The 14,142-nt window shown below is 53.4% G+C and overlaps 2 non-coding genes across 2 annotated transcripts; both read left to right on the top strand.

Annotated features, from left to right (window-relative positions):
- Nucleotides 1–4,234: 4,234 nt before the first annotated feature.
- Nucleotides 4,235–4,374, top strand: LOC124717501. Its single transcript, XR_007005767.1, has one exon. It is a non-coding gene; the product is annotated as a U4 spliceosomal RNA (small nuclear RNA).
- Nucleotides 4,375–12,174: 7,800 nt separating this feature from the next.
- Nucleotides 12,175–12,314, top strand: LOC124717500. Its single transcript, XR_007005766.1, has one exon. It is a non-coding gene; the product is annotated as a U4 spliceosomal RNA (small nuclear RNA).
- The last annotated feature ends 1,828 nt before the right edge of the window (nucleotides 12,315–14,142 follow it).

The raw sequence follows: 14,142 nt of genomic DNA, 5'->3' as shown, positions 1-14,142 counted from the left end.
TCCATACTGACATCCTCTCCCGCCTCCCCATCACCCGTTTTGGCCCTAACGCCTCCCTCACCCCTGCTCCCTCCCCATCTCCTACCCGCCAACCCCAACCCCCGCGTCGCCCGCCGACCCTCACCGCCGTGATCACTCGGCTTAGTCCGTCGATCACGGAGGAGGAGGTGTTGGCGGAGCTGAAGGCCCATCCCACCCTGGAGGTGCGGGCAGTCCGCCGCATTTTTAACGCGACCGGCCCCACCCGCCTTATGCGGGTGTTCTCTGAGGACGCCCCCTCCATTGACCGTCTCCTGAAGGAGGGTGCCCTCCTCTTCAATCAGCGGTACAAAGTCGACCCCTCCCGTTCCCCCCCTCAATCCCTGCGCTGCCAGAGATGTCTGCGCTACAATGCACACACAACAGCCGAGTGCCGCGAGGCCCCCACATGCCCGCATTGTCGCCAAGCGCACTTCCTCCGGCAGTGCCCCAACCTCCAATCCCCTCCCTCCTGTAATACCTGCAGCCTCCCCCACCCTACCTACTCCCAAAAGTGTAAAGCCCGGCCCCCTCCCACCACCCCTGAACTCACCGTCCCTGTCCGTCCCCTGGACGCCCCCACCCCTCCTGGCAATTCCCTTCGTCCCCCTCCCACTGCTGAGGACATCATCAGGTTCCTCACCATTGTCCTCCAAAACGTCCATCCTTTTCAGCGCCCCCACACCCTCCAACAGATCTCCCTCGCCGCCCGTTCCATATTCCACCTTAAAATGTACGCCACCTTTTCCAATAACCAGGCCCATTTCACCTTCTCCCGCCTTGACACCCTCGTATAAGTCCTTATCATGGCGCGACAGCATCGTATCCTTTTCAACAATATCCGCTCCCTTCCCGCCAACAAGAACCTCTTCCTGCACACCCTTGCTACCCACCGTGTGGATGCCTTCCTCCTCAACGAAACCTTCCTCCAACCCCACCACTCCATCCACACCTCCCCCTATCTCCTCCACCGCTCCGATAATCCCCTCCCAGTTGCGCGTGGCGGAGTTGCCATTGGCCACCACCGCCAGATCCCCGTTCGGCTCCAGCCTCTCCTTCCCGACCCCACCGAACACCTGATCCTTAGTCTCTTCTTCCCCGGCCTTACCATTACCTGTGCCACCATCTATGTCCGCCCCAACGCCCCTCTTCCTTTCGACTTCCTCTCCCACATCGACCGTACCTTCTCCTCCTATGTAATCGCCGCTGACCTCAACATCCATAGTCGCTCCGCTGCCCAGTTACGGCGGTGGCATCGGTTCCTCTCCTCCCTTCAAGGCGACCTCATCCCCATCCCCCAGCACACTCGTCCCGAATCCAACTCCACTCCCGATGTTATCCTCTCCTCCCCCAACCTCCTTGGTCGCATTACGGTGGATGTCCTGGAGCCTATTGGTAGCGACCATCTCCCTGTCCTCCTCACCGTTTCAGACGGCCGTCGCCCCCGCCCCGACCCTCGTCATGACCCTCCCCCTAAGTACATCCATGACTATTCCCGTGCCGACTGGAATGCCTACCGGGATACCCTCTCCACTCAGGTCGATAGCCACCCTCTCGCCTACCGCCGTCCCGATGATGTCACCCATGCCGCCTCCTTTCTCCAGCAGACCTTGTCTGAGGCCGTGGAGGCCCACGTCCCTACTGTTGCCATCCACCCCCACCGTCCTACCTTACCACCACAGGCCGTCCTCCTCCTCCGTGAATCCCGTCGTCTCTACCGTGCCTTCCTCCGCACGCGTGACCCGGACACCCTACGACGCCACCGGCAACTACAGCGACACATTCGAAATTTGCTCGCGGCCAAGAAACGCCGGGACTGGCGACAGACATGCACCCGTTTAACTGCTACCCTCCCTATAAACTCGTCCAAGTTCTGGACCGCTTTCCGTCGCCTTACCGGAACTAAACCCTCCCCCTACTATCCCCTTCTCCATGATGATCACCCCTTCCCTGACGCCCTTAGTAAGGCCAATCACTTTGCCTCCTACCTGTCCGATGTGTTTTCCATCCCTGATGATCCCCAGTTCGATTACTCCCTCTTCCCAGATATCCGCGATCGAACTGACACCTCTGTCCCTCCCCTCGCTCCTGGTTTCCAGTACTTGGACCACATTCCACACACGGACCTTAATGCCCCCATCACCACACAAGATCTCATCAATACACTCCGCACCAAACGCAACACCGCTCCTGGTCACGATCGTGTCACCTACCGTCACCTTCGTGAAGCTCCTGTCTCTTTTCTCTCCACCCTGGCCGGGCTCTACAATGTAGTCCTGTCCACCGGTTACTACCCCGACCTGTGGAAAACCTCCCGTATCCTCATGTTCCTCAAACCTGGCAAACCGCCGTCCGCCGTCTCCTCCTACCGTCCCATCAGCCTTACCTCGGTCTTCAGCAAGGTCCTGGAATCTATCCTCACCCGCCGCATCCACCAGCATCTCCGCCAGCACCGCCTCCTCCCCGTTACCCAGTGTGGCTTTCGGCCGTCCTTCTCTTCTGACGATCTTCTCCTTCACCTCACTCATCTCCTTTCCGAACAGCTCAATTCCCGTCGCTCCGCAATCTTCCTCTCTCTTGACCTCGAACGCGCATATGACCGCGTATGGCATTCCGGTCTCCTCTTCAAGCTCCAAACCTTCGCCCTTCCCATTAACTACGTTCGTCTGATCGGTTCCTTTCTCTCCCGCCGTCCTTCCTATGTCACCATCCATAACACCGATTCCTACACCTTTTTCCCCTCCGCCGGTGTGCCCCAAGGCTCCGTCCTCTCCCCCCTTCTGTACTTGTTGTACACGGCGGACATGCCGCCGCCGTCACCCCCCGTCCACCTTCTCCAGTTTGCCGATGACACCGCCTTCCTTGCCCTTGCCCCCACCCTGCGACGCTCCCAACACCTTCTCCAATCCCATCTTGACCGGTTCACCGCTTGGTGCAACCAGTGGTTGCTCAAGGTCAATCCTTCCAAAACCCAGGCGATCATTGTAGGCAAAACCACTCCCTCCTTCCGCCTCCTTGATTTCTATCTCACCGTTTATGGCCGTCCCATCGCTCTCACCCCCACCCTTAAGTACCTTGGCGTCACCCTCGACCGTCGCCTCTCCTGGACTCCCCATCTCCAGACAATCCAAGCCAAGGCACGTTCCCGACTCCGTCTCCTCAAGCTCCTTTCCGGCCGAACGTGGGGTCTGGACCCCTCCACCATCCTCCACACCTATAAGTCCCTCATCCGCCCTATCCTCTGTTACGCCCATCCCGCCTGGATCTCCGCCCCCCCTTCCTTTTATAACTCCCTCCAAATCCTTGAACGCCATGCTCTCCGCCTTGCCTATCGCATCCGTCTCCCTTCCCCCACGCGGATCCTGTATGACCTTATCCCCTTCCCCCACCTCCTCCTCTTCCTCGAAAGGATACGAATCCTATACGCCTCCCGTAAACTCGATCCTCCTCACCCGCTAGTCTCCCCGATCCTCTCCCACCCCCGCCCGCTGCCACGCCTGTACTCCCACGTCCCACCCGGTCTCCATCTCTCCACCCTCCTTACCCTCTCCCAAGGTGGTTTCCGCCAGCTCCCCCTCCCTGATGATGTCCTCCTCCCCTGCATCTACCCCTCCTATCAACTTTGATCCTCCCCCCCCTCCTGTGTCCTTTCCTTCAGGCACCCTCCCTCCCCCCCTTTTCCCTTCCCTTCTCTTTCCTTTCCCCCCTCCCTCCTACCCTCTCCTCCGGGCTTCACTCCCCCTACCTCCCTCCCCCTCTCTCCTTTGCCCATGGCATCTCTGCTCTCCCCTCTCCCATTTCCCCTTCCTCCTCCTCCACCTCCTCTCTTGGCAGGTCCCCGGACTCGTACACGCTGAGTGGACATTCGCGCGCCGGAGATCGTCGCCATCAGTGTCTCGTGAGTGCCGTCGTGTTTCGTGTTCAGTGTTCCCGTCATACTCCATCGTTCACCTGTGCCATCGCCATCTTCAGTGTTAGTGCGTCGTGACAACAGTTTGTAGTGAATTTTCGTCAAGTGTGAACGGCTCCGTGTTTGTCTTTATGTGTCTACTGTTTTATTACCCACCGTTATGTCACATTTGTGTATTCTTTCTGTTCTATCTTTATCTCCTCTACGGCTGAAGAGCGGCGTACCATGCTGCTGACAGCCTGCCTGTTTGTACGGGTTTGAAAATAACAATAAAGAAAAAAAAAAAAAAAAAAAGCTAGGTAGTTAATCTTTGCGCAGTGGCAATATCGTAACCAATGAAGTATAACTGAGGTGCGATTATTGCTAGTTGAAAACTTTTACCAATACCCCGCCAGAGAGACGTGAAATACCGTCTCTGTGGCAATTTTTGGCAACCCCTGAGGGGGTGTAAGTGTCATAGAAACAATGCTTCAAGCTGTGTTTATCTGTGTACTCATTCTGCACTTGTGGAAGTGTTTAGCTGATGGTTGTTGGGGACCATGTACACAGACTAGGCTGTGTTCACTGATGAATTGTGTACATGTCTTAGGGAGCTGGTGAGAAACATTCTCCTCAGTGTAAGATGATGTGCAACTGCTATGTGTGAAAAAAGATGCCAATGTGGACAGTTGAAATGTGGTTCTGTCTAGTGGCAATTCTTGCTCCATAACATACTTGTGGTACACACATGCAGTGATTACTGATAAATGTAGGATTTGACAAAACTTCTGTCAGAATTTAGTGGAGGAGACTAGGGCAGTACAGTGAAAGTTGGTGAGTGTGTGGGAGGCAGGTGTTGTACTTAATTCATTTTCACAGCACTGCCAGTGTTATAATTTGTGTTTGTGTCCTGATGATTAGATGCATGTTTGATCCTTTTTGGACACTGCTGTGTGTACACCTTGATAATTAGAACTTATGACCATGGAACTGCTGTTGATAATATTGGGCAATGAGTCTGTTGACTTGAGATGATTGATGTGTTAGGCTGCACAGTGCCTAGTAAGGGCACTCACATTGAGGACAGTGTCCTATCTGGTGTGTGTTACATGAAGCAGGAAGAACTGTAATGTTGTGCAAGGCTTTGCCTCATTTTGAGAATACATACATGTGCTGTAGTGTGCAGAGCAGAGGGATTGAAAGAAAGGTAAGGGCTAGTAGCTATTTGGATCGTAGCTAATGCAGTCCCTGATGTTGAGGTTTTGTTGAACCTTTATGTAGCTTACATGTTTCATCTAAAGGCTGCTGGTGGAAAATCTCCTTCATGCAGTGATAACAGTGATTGTGCAGTAGAATTTGGTGGGCTGCAGCCATAGCATTTCCATTTTGAACAGTGTGATTAATGCATTTCTTGGTGTATTCCTTGAACTGTGGATTTACTGTGCAAATGTGACACATAATACATTGTGATAGTTTAAATGGGATGGTGAGCTTAATGATGGTCCAGTGTGCTATGAGAATGTATTGCATGTGGAATACTGAAGAGAGGGAACCAGTGCTTGTGGGGTAAATTTTGTGACTGTATCTGTGAATATAAATCATAGAATGCAATGTAAAACACAGTGGTAGAGCAAGTGTAGGTGAGAATAGTAGCAGGTGCATTTTTTTTTTTTTTTTTTTTTTTTTTTGAGAGCAGAAATAGTTGGCTTGTCATGGCTCATTCTTTCTGTCTCTCTTCATTTGAGAATATGACTCTTCCTATATGCAAAGTGAGCAAAATTTGCTGCCTACTATAGCACAAATGGACCCATAGAAAATGTCTTATTGTTTGGATCTGTTATGAATGGTTGGCACTCGAGATACTATTTAGCACACATTCAGATATTTTCATTTTTGTCAGGCAATATATTAGCTGGGGCCAATGAGACAGCAGGCAGGTTTGGATACTGTTAGCTTTCTATGATTCTTCTTGGACAAGAACATAAACAACAGTAGAGGAGTCCAAAATATATATTTTTGGGCAGGTTGTTTGGCGCAATGTGGAAGAAGCGTGTATCTTGTATATTTAAGACTGCAGCACGTGTTCCCAGCGCTATGAAGCAATTTACTGACTGATTTCTAGTTGTACTTTCCTGCAAGGTAAACTCATTTCAACAACTTAACCCAGCTACATGAGAGGATTTGTAAATCTCATTTCATTGTGTTTCCAGGGTGCCTAATCTGTTACACAAATATTTCACCAATCGACATTAATCAATTTCACGGCATGATTCGAGTAAAACTAGCATTTTACTGCTCAGTACGTCAAACAGCTTTTGCTGAGAAGTGTATGGTTTGTTAAGTCAATGTAAATGCAGTTGGCAGTTTCCTTGGTGTCTAGTACTAACCAGCGGTCACAAAATAACAAAATCTAACGAAGAGTCTTAATGGGTGTGCCGGTATTTGCTAAATGAGGTTGTGCTACTTTCGTCTGTGTGGGGGGTAGGCGAGTGAGCAGTAGCGCGCCTGACGGTCAAGGGGAGAACTACTGTGCAGTTTTGAGCGTTTAAGATGGCGGTGAGTGGGCGTGTAAGCAACTATTAGACACAAAGAGCAAAGAACAGAAAGTCTGCCTCTAATAAAATGTATTTTACTGTTTTTTTTTCTGTATATTTCTGTATTTGTTTCCCCCAATGGAACTTGAGTAGTGTAAGGTAATACTGATAGGTATCAATGACGCAAGTACTTGTAGGTGTTTGGAACGAACGTCAGGTATAAATAGCAGTGCCAGGCGCTAGGTAGTCATCTCCGGCGGTACACCGCAAGGTTACCGCCCTTCGATGGTGCAATCTTTCGCGCTAATCGAAGTGTTAGGGTTTACAGGTGCCAGCCAGCCAGCCAGCCAGCCCAGCCCAGCCCAGCCCAGCAGCAGCAGCAGCAGCAGCAGCAGCAGCAGCAGCAGCAGTTCCCGGTCCCGGCCTGCAGCAGTGGTCCCGCCGCCTGCCAGCCAGCCAGCCAGCCAGCCAGCCAGCAGCCCTCCGGTGCCAGCAGCAGTCCCGCCAGCAGCAGTCCAGCCAGCAGCAGTCCAGGCAGCAGCGGCAGCAGCAGCAGCAGCAGCAGCAGCAGCCGCAGCCGCCCCGGCCCCGTCCGCGGCAGCAGCGTTCCTGCCTCTCGCCGTTCGCCGTCGCCGTTCGCCGTTCGCCGTTCGCCGTCGCCGTTCGCCGTCGCCGTCGCCGTCCGTCGTCCCCCAGTGTGTGTCCTGTCCTTTTAGTGCTGTGTTTTTTCTTTCTTCTCCTTGTCGTCATGTCTGCCCCCACCACCACCGTCACAACCACCACCACCGCCATCGTGTATACGTCCCCTTCCGCCGCCTCCACCACTATCACTTGGTGTGCCCAGTCCCACCCCCCTCCTTCCATCCCTCCCCTCCTCTCTATCCCTTCGCCCTCGCTTTTTGTCGCCCCCTCTCCCGCCTCTTCCTCTCGTTCTGATCCCTTCCCCCCCCTCCCCCAGCCTGTCACTGCCGCTCCGGCTCGGGTGGTGGCCCGTCGGGCCACTGCCCACGCCCAGCTCTCCCCGTCGCCATCGCCGTCACCGCCGCCACCACCACCACCGCCATCTTCATCGCCTTCACCGTCGCCGTCACTGCCACCTTCGCCTGCACCATCACAGTCATTATCTCCGGCGCCGCCTGCTGCATCCGTGCCGGGACCTGCCCCTTCCCACCACCTCCCCATTGTTCCCGTCCCTCTTGTCACCACCCGCCCATCTGCCGCTGTCAAACGCCCTAGTGCCGCCCCCACTCCCTCTGCTCATAAAAAGGCTCCACCCTGCCCCCCATCCCCACCACCAGGCCCCGCTCCCTCCTCCTCCTCCTCCTCCTCCTCCTCCTCCTCCCCACCCGGTCTCTACAAATATCTCCTGTCCCGTCCCGATCCTTCATTCCTCGAGGCCCGGAATCTCTCCCTCCTCCTCCGCCAACATTTCCCTGGCGCCCCCATCTCTCTCCTTACTCCCAGACGGGATTCCGTTCTCATCTCCTCCCCCAGCCCAACCCTCCATACTGACATCCTCTCCCGCCTCCCCATCACCCGTTTTGGCCCTAACGCCTCCCTCACCCCTGCTCCCTCCCCATCTCCTACCCGCCAACCCCAACCCCCGCGTCGCCCGCCGACCCTCACCGCCGTGATCACTCGGCTTAGTCCGTCGATCACGGAGGAGGAGGTGTTGGCGGAGCTGAAGGCCCATCCCACCCTGGAGGTGCGGGCAGTCCGCCGCATTTTTAACGCGACCGGCCCCACCCGCCTTATGCGGGTGTTCTCTGAGGACGCCCCCTCCATTGACCGTCTCCTGAAGGAGGGTGCCCTCCTCTTCAATCAGCGGTACAAAGTCGACCCCTCCCGTTCCCCCCCTCAATCCCTGCGCTGCCAGAGATGTCTGCGCTATAATGCACACACAACAGCCGAGTGCCGCGAGGCCCCCACTTGCCCGCATTGTCGCCAAGCGCACTTCCTCCGGCAGTGCCCCAACCTCCAATCCCCTCCCTCCTGTAATACCTGCAGCCTCCCCCACCCTACCTACTCCCAAAAGTGTAAAGCCCGGCCCCCTCCCACCACCCCTGAACTCACCGTCCCTGTCCGTCCCCTGGACGCCCCCACCCCTCCTGGCAATTCCCTTCGTCCCCCTCCCACTGCTGAGGACATCATCAGGTTCCTCTCCATTGTCCTCCAAAACGTCCATCCCTTTCAGCGCCCCCACACCCTCCAACAGATCTCCCTCGCCGCCCGTTCCATATTCCACCTTAAAATGTACGCCACCTATTCCAATAACCAGGCCCATTTCACCTTCTCCCGCATTGACACCCTCGTCTAAATCCTTATCTTGGCACGACAGCATCGTATCCTTTTCAACAATATCCGCTCCCTTCCCGCCAACAAGAACCTTTTCCTGCACACCCTTGCTACCCACCGTGTGGATGCCTTCCTCCTCAATGAAACCTTCCTCCAACCCCACCACTCCGTCCACACCTCCCCCTATCTCCTCCACCGCTCCGATAATCCCCTCCCAGTTGCGCGTGGCGGAGTTGCCATTGGCCACCACCGCCAGCTCCCCGTTCGGCTCCAACCTCTCCTTCCCGACCCCACCGAACACCTGATCCTTAGTCTCTTCTTCCCTGGCCTTACCATTACCTGCGCCACCATCTATGTCCGCCCTAACGCCCCTCTTCCCTTCGACTTCCTCTCCCACATTGACCGTACCTTCTCCTCCTACGTGATCGCCGCCGACCTCAACATCCATAGTCGTTCCGCCGCCCAGTTACGGCGGTGGCATCGGTTCCTCTCCTCCCTTCAAGGCGACCTCATTCCCATCCCCCAGCACACCCGTCCCGAATCCAACTCCACTCCTGATGTTATCCTCTCCTCCCCCAACCTCCTTGGCCGCATAACGGTGGATGTCCTGGAACCTATTGGTAGCGACCATCTCCCTGTCCTCCTCACCGTATCGGACGGTCGTCGCCCTCGCCCCGACCCTCGTACTGATCCTCCCCCTAAGTATGTCCACGATTATTCCCGAGCCGACTGGAATGCCTACCGGGATACCCTCTCCACCCAGGTCGATAGCCACCCTCTCACCTACCACCACCCTGACGATGTCACCCATGCCGCCTCCTTTCTCCGGCAGACCTTGTCTGAGGCCGTGGAGGCCCACGTTCCTACTGTCGCCATCCACCCCCACCGTCCTACCTTACCCCCGCAGGCCGTTCTCCTCCTCCGTGAATCCCGTCGTCTCTACCGTGCCTTCCTCCGCACGCGTGACCCGGACACACTACGACGCCACCGGCAACTCCAGCGACACGTTCGTAATTTGCTCGCGGCTAAGAAACGCCGGGACTGGCGACAGACATGCACCCGTTTGAATGAAACCCTACCAATCAACTCGTCCAAGTTCTGGTCGGCCTTCCGTCGCCTTACCGGAACTAAACCCTCCCCCTACTATCCTCTTCTCCACGATGACCACCCCTTCCCTGACGCCCTTAGTAAGGCCAATCACTTTGCCTCCTACCTCTCCGATGTTTTCTCCATCCCCGATGATCCTCAGTTCGATTACTCCCTCTTCCCGGATATCCGCGATCGAACTGACACCTCTGTCCCTCCCCTCGCTCCTGGTTTCCAGTACTTGGACAACATTACACACACGGAACTCAATACCCCTATCACTACACAGGATCTCATTGATACACTCCGCACAAAACGCAACACCGCTCCTGGTCACGATCGTGCCACCTACCGTCACCTTCGTGAAGCTCCTGTCTCTTTCCTCTCCACCCTGGCCAGGCTCTACAATGTAGTCCTGTCCACCGGTTACTACCCCGACCTGTGGAAAACCTCCCGCATCCTCATGTTCCTTAAACCTAGCAAACCGCCGTCCGCCGTCTCCTCTTACCGTCCTATCAGCCTTACCTCGGTCTTCAGCAAGGTCCTGGAATCTATCCTCACCCGCCGCATCCATCAGCATCTCCGCCAGCACCGCCTCCTTCCCGTCACCCAGTGTGGCTTTCGGCCATCCTTCTCTTCCGACGATCTTCTCCTTCACCTCACTCATCTCCTCTCCGAACAGCTTAATTCCCGTCGCTCCGCCATCTTCCTCTCCCTTGACCTCGAACGCGCTTATGACCGTGTCTGGCATTCCGGTCTCCTCTTCAAGCTCCAAACCTTTGCCCTTCCCATTAACTACGTCCGTCTGATCGGTTCCTTTCTCTCCCGCCGTCCTTCCTATGTCACCATCCATAACACAGATTCCTACACTTTTTTCCCCTCCGCCGGTGTGCCCCAAGGCTCCGTCCTCTCCCCCCTTCTGTACCTTTTGTACACGGCGGACATGCCGCCGCCGTCACCCCCCGTCCACCTTCTCCAGTTTGCCGATGACACTGCCTTCCTTGCTCTTGCCCCCACCCTCCAACGCTCCCAACGCCTTCTCCAATCCCATCTTGACCGCTTCACTGCTTGGTGCAACCAGTGGTTGCTTAAGGTCAATCCCTCCAAAACCCAGGCGATCATTGTAGGCAAAACCACCCCTTCCTTCCGCCTCCTTGATTTCTATCTCACCGTTTATGGCCGTCCTATCGCTCTCACCCCCACCCTTAAGTACCTTGGCGTCACCCTCGACCGTCGCCTCTCCTGGACTCCCCATCTCCAGACAATCCAAGCCAAGGCACGTTCCCGACTCCGTCTCCTCAAGCTCCTTTCCGGCCGTACGTGGGGTCTGGACCCCTCCACCATCCTACACACCTATAAGTCCCTCATCCGCCCTATCCTCTGTTACGCCCATCCCGCCTGGATTTCCGCCCCCCCTTCCTTTTATAAATCCCTCCAAATCCTTGAACGCCATGCTCTCCGCCTTGCCTATCGCATCCGTCTCCCCTCCCCCACGCGGATCCTGTATGATCTTATCTCCTTCCCTCACCTCCTCCTCTTCCTCGAAAGGATACGAATCCTCTACACCTCCCGTAAACTCGATCCTCCCCACCCGCTCGTCTCCCCGATCCTCTCCCACCCCCGCCCGCTGCCGCGCCTGTACTCTCATGTCCCACCCGGTCTCCATCTCTCCACCCTCCTTACCCTCTCCCAAGGTGGCTTCCGCCAGCTCCCCCTACCTGATGATGCCCTCCTCCCCTCCATCTACCCCTCCTACCAACTTTGATCCTCCCGCCCTCCTCCCGTGCTTGCTCCTCCGGGCACCCTCCCTCCCTTCTCTCCCTTTTTCCCTCCCTCCTCCTTTTCTCTCCCCTTCTCCCCCGGGCCTCCCCTCCCCTGTCCCTCTCCCTCTTGCCCCCGTCTCCCCCGCCGTTGGCATCCTTTTCTCCCCTCACCCCCACCTCCCCCCTGTTCCACTCTTGGCAGGTCCCCGGACTCGCACACGCTACGTGGACTTTCGCGCGCCGGAGATCGCCGCCATCAGTGTCTTGTGTGTGCCGTCTTGTTTCGTGTTCAGTGTTTCCCGTCATGCTCCGTTGTTCACCAGTGCCATCGTCTTCTTCAGTATCTGTGCGTCGTCTCAACAGTTTGCAGTGTGGTTTATCGTCAAGTGTGAACGGCTCCGTGTTTGTCTCTCTGTGTCTCCTATTTTTTCGCCCACCATTTTGTGACTTTTCTGTTTTTCTCCTGTTTTTTGTGCTTCTGTCTCATTTGGCTGAAGAGCAGCGTATTGTGCTGCTGCCAGCCTGCTTATTGTATAGGCATTAAAATGACAATAAAGTAAAAAAAAAAAAAAAAAAAGCTAGGTAGTTAATCTTTGCGCAGTGGCAATATCGTAACCAATGAAGTATAACTGAGGTGCGATTATTGCTAGTTGAAAACTTTTACCAATACCCCGCCAGAGAGACGTGAAATACCGTCTCTGTGGCAATTTTTGGCAACCCCTGAGGGGGTGTAAGTGTCATAGAAACAATGCTTCAAGCTGTGTTTATCTGTGTACTCATTCTGCACTTGTGGAAGTGTTTAGCTGATGGTTGTTGGGGACCATGTACACAGACTAGGCTGTGTTCACTGATGAATTGTGTACATGTCTTAGGGAGCTGGTGAGAAACATTCTCCTCAGTGTAAGATGATGTGCAACTGCTATGTGTGAAAAAAGATGCCAATGTGGACAGTTGAAATGTGGTTCTGTCTAGTGGCAATTCTTGCTCCATAACATACTTGTGGTACACACATGCAGTGATTACTGATAAATGTAGGATTTGACAAAACTTCTGTCAGAATTTAGTGGAGGAGACTAGGGCAGTACAGTGAAAGTTGGTGAGTGTGTGGGAGGCAGGTGTTGTACTTAATTCATTTTCACAGCACTGCCAGTGTTATAATTTGTGTTTGTGTCCTGATGATTAGATGCATGTTTGATCCTTTTTGGACACTGCTGTGTGTACACCTTGATAATTAGAACTTATGACCATGGAACTGCTGTTGATAATATTGGGCAATGAGTCTGTTGACTTGAGATGATTGATGTGTTAGGCTGCACAGTGCCTAGTAAGGGCACTCACATTGAGGACAGTGTCCTATCTGGTGTGTGTTACATGAAGCAGGAAGAACTGTAATGTTGTGCAAGGCTTTGCCTCATTTTGAGAATACATACATGTGCTGTAGTGTGCAGAGCAGAGGGATTGAAAGAAAGGTAAGGGCTAGTAGCTATTTGGATCGTAGCTAATGCAGTCCCTGATGTTGAGGTTTTGTTGAACCTTTATGTAGCTTACATGTTTCATCTAAAGGCTGCTGGTGGAAAATCTCCTTCATGCAGTGATAACAGTGATTGTGCAGTAGAATTTGGTGGGCTGCAGCCATAGCATTTCCATTTTGAACAGTGTGATTAATGCATTTCTTGGTGTATTCCTTGAACTGTGGATTTACTGTGCAAATGTGACACATAATACATTGTGATAGTTTAAATGGGATGGTGAGCTTAATGATGGTCCAGTGTGCTATGAGAATGTATTGCATGTGGAATACTGAAGAGAGGGAACCAGTGCTTGTGGGGTAAATTTTGTGACTGTATCTGTGAATATAAATCATAGAATGCAATGTAAAACACAGTGGTAGAGCAAGTGTAGGTGAGAATAGTAGCAGGTGCATTTTTTTTTTTTTTTTTTTTTTTTTTTTTTTTTGAGAGCAGAAATAGTTGGCTTGTCATGGCTCATTCTTTCTGTCTCTCTTCATTTGAGAATATGACTCTTCCTATATGCAAAGTGAGCAAAATTTGCTGCCTACTATAGCACAAATGGACCCATAGAAAATGTCTTATTGTTTGGATCTGTTATGAATGGTTGGCACTCGAGATACTATTTAGCACACATTCAGATATTTTCATTTTTGTCAGGCAATATATTAGCTGGGGCCAATGAGACAGCAGGCAGGTTTGGATACTGTTAGCTTTCTATGATTCTTCTTGGACAAGAACATAAACAACAGTAGAGGAGTCCAAAATATATATTTTTGGGCAGGTTGTTTGGCGCAATGTGGAAGAAGCGTGTATCTTGTATATTTAAGACTGCAGCACGTGTTCCCAGCGCTATGAAGCAATTTACTGACTGATTTCTAGTTGTACTTTCCTGCAAGGTAAACTCATTTCAACAACTTAACCCAGCTACATGAGAGGATTTGTAAATCTCATTTCATTGTGTTTCCAGGGTGCCTAATCTGTTACACAAATATTTCACCAATCGACATTAATCAATTTCACGGCATGATTCGAGTAAAACTAGCATT

This window comes from Schistocerca piceifrons, chromosome 9 (genome assembly GCF_021461385.2).
Source record: "Schistocerca piceifrons isolate TAMUIC-IGC-003096 chromosome 9, iqSchPice1.1, whole genome shotgun sequence".
Taxonomy (NCBI): domain Eukaryota; kingdom Metazoa; phylum Arthropoda; class Insecta; order Orthoptera; family Acrididae; genus Schistocerca; species Schistocerca piceifrons.
The sequence above is the reverse complement of the archived record's forward strand: the minus strand, read 5'-3'. Positions and strand labels throughout refer to the sequence as shown.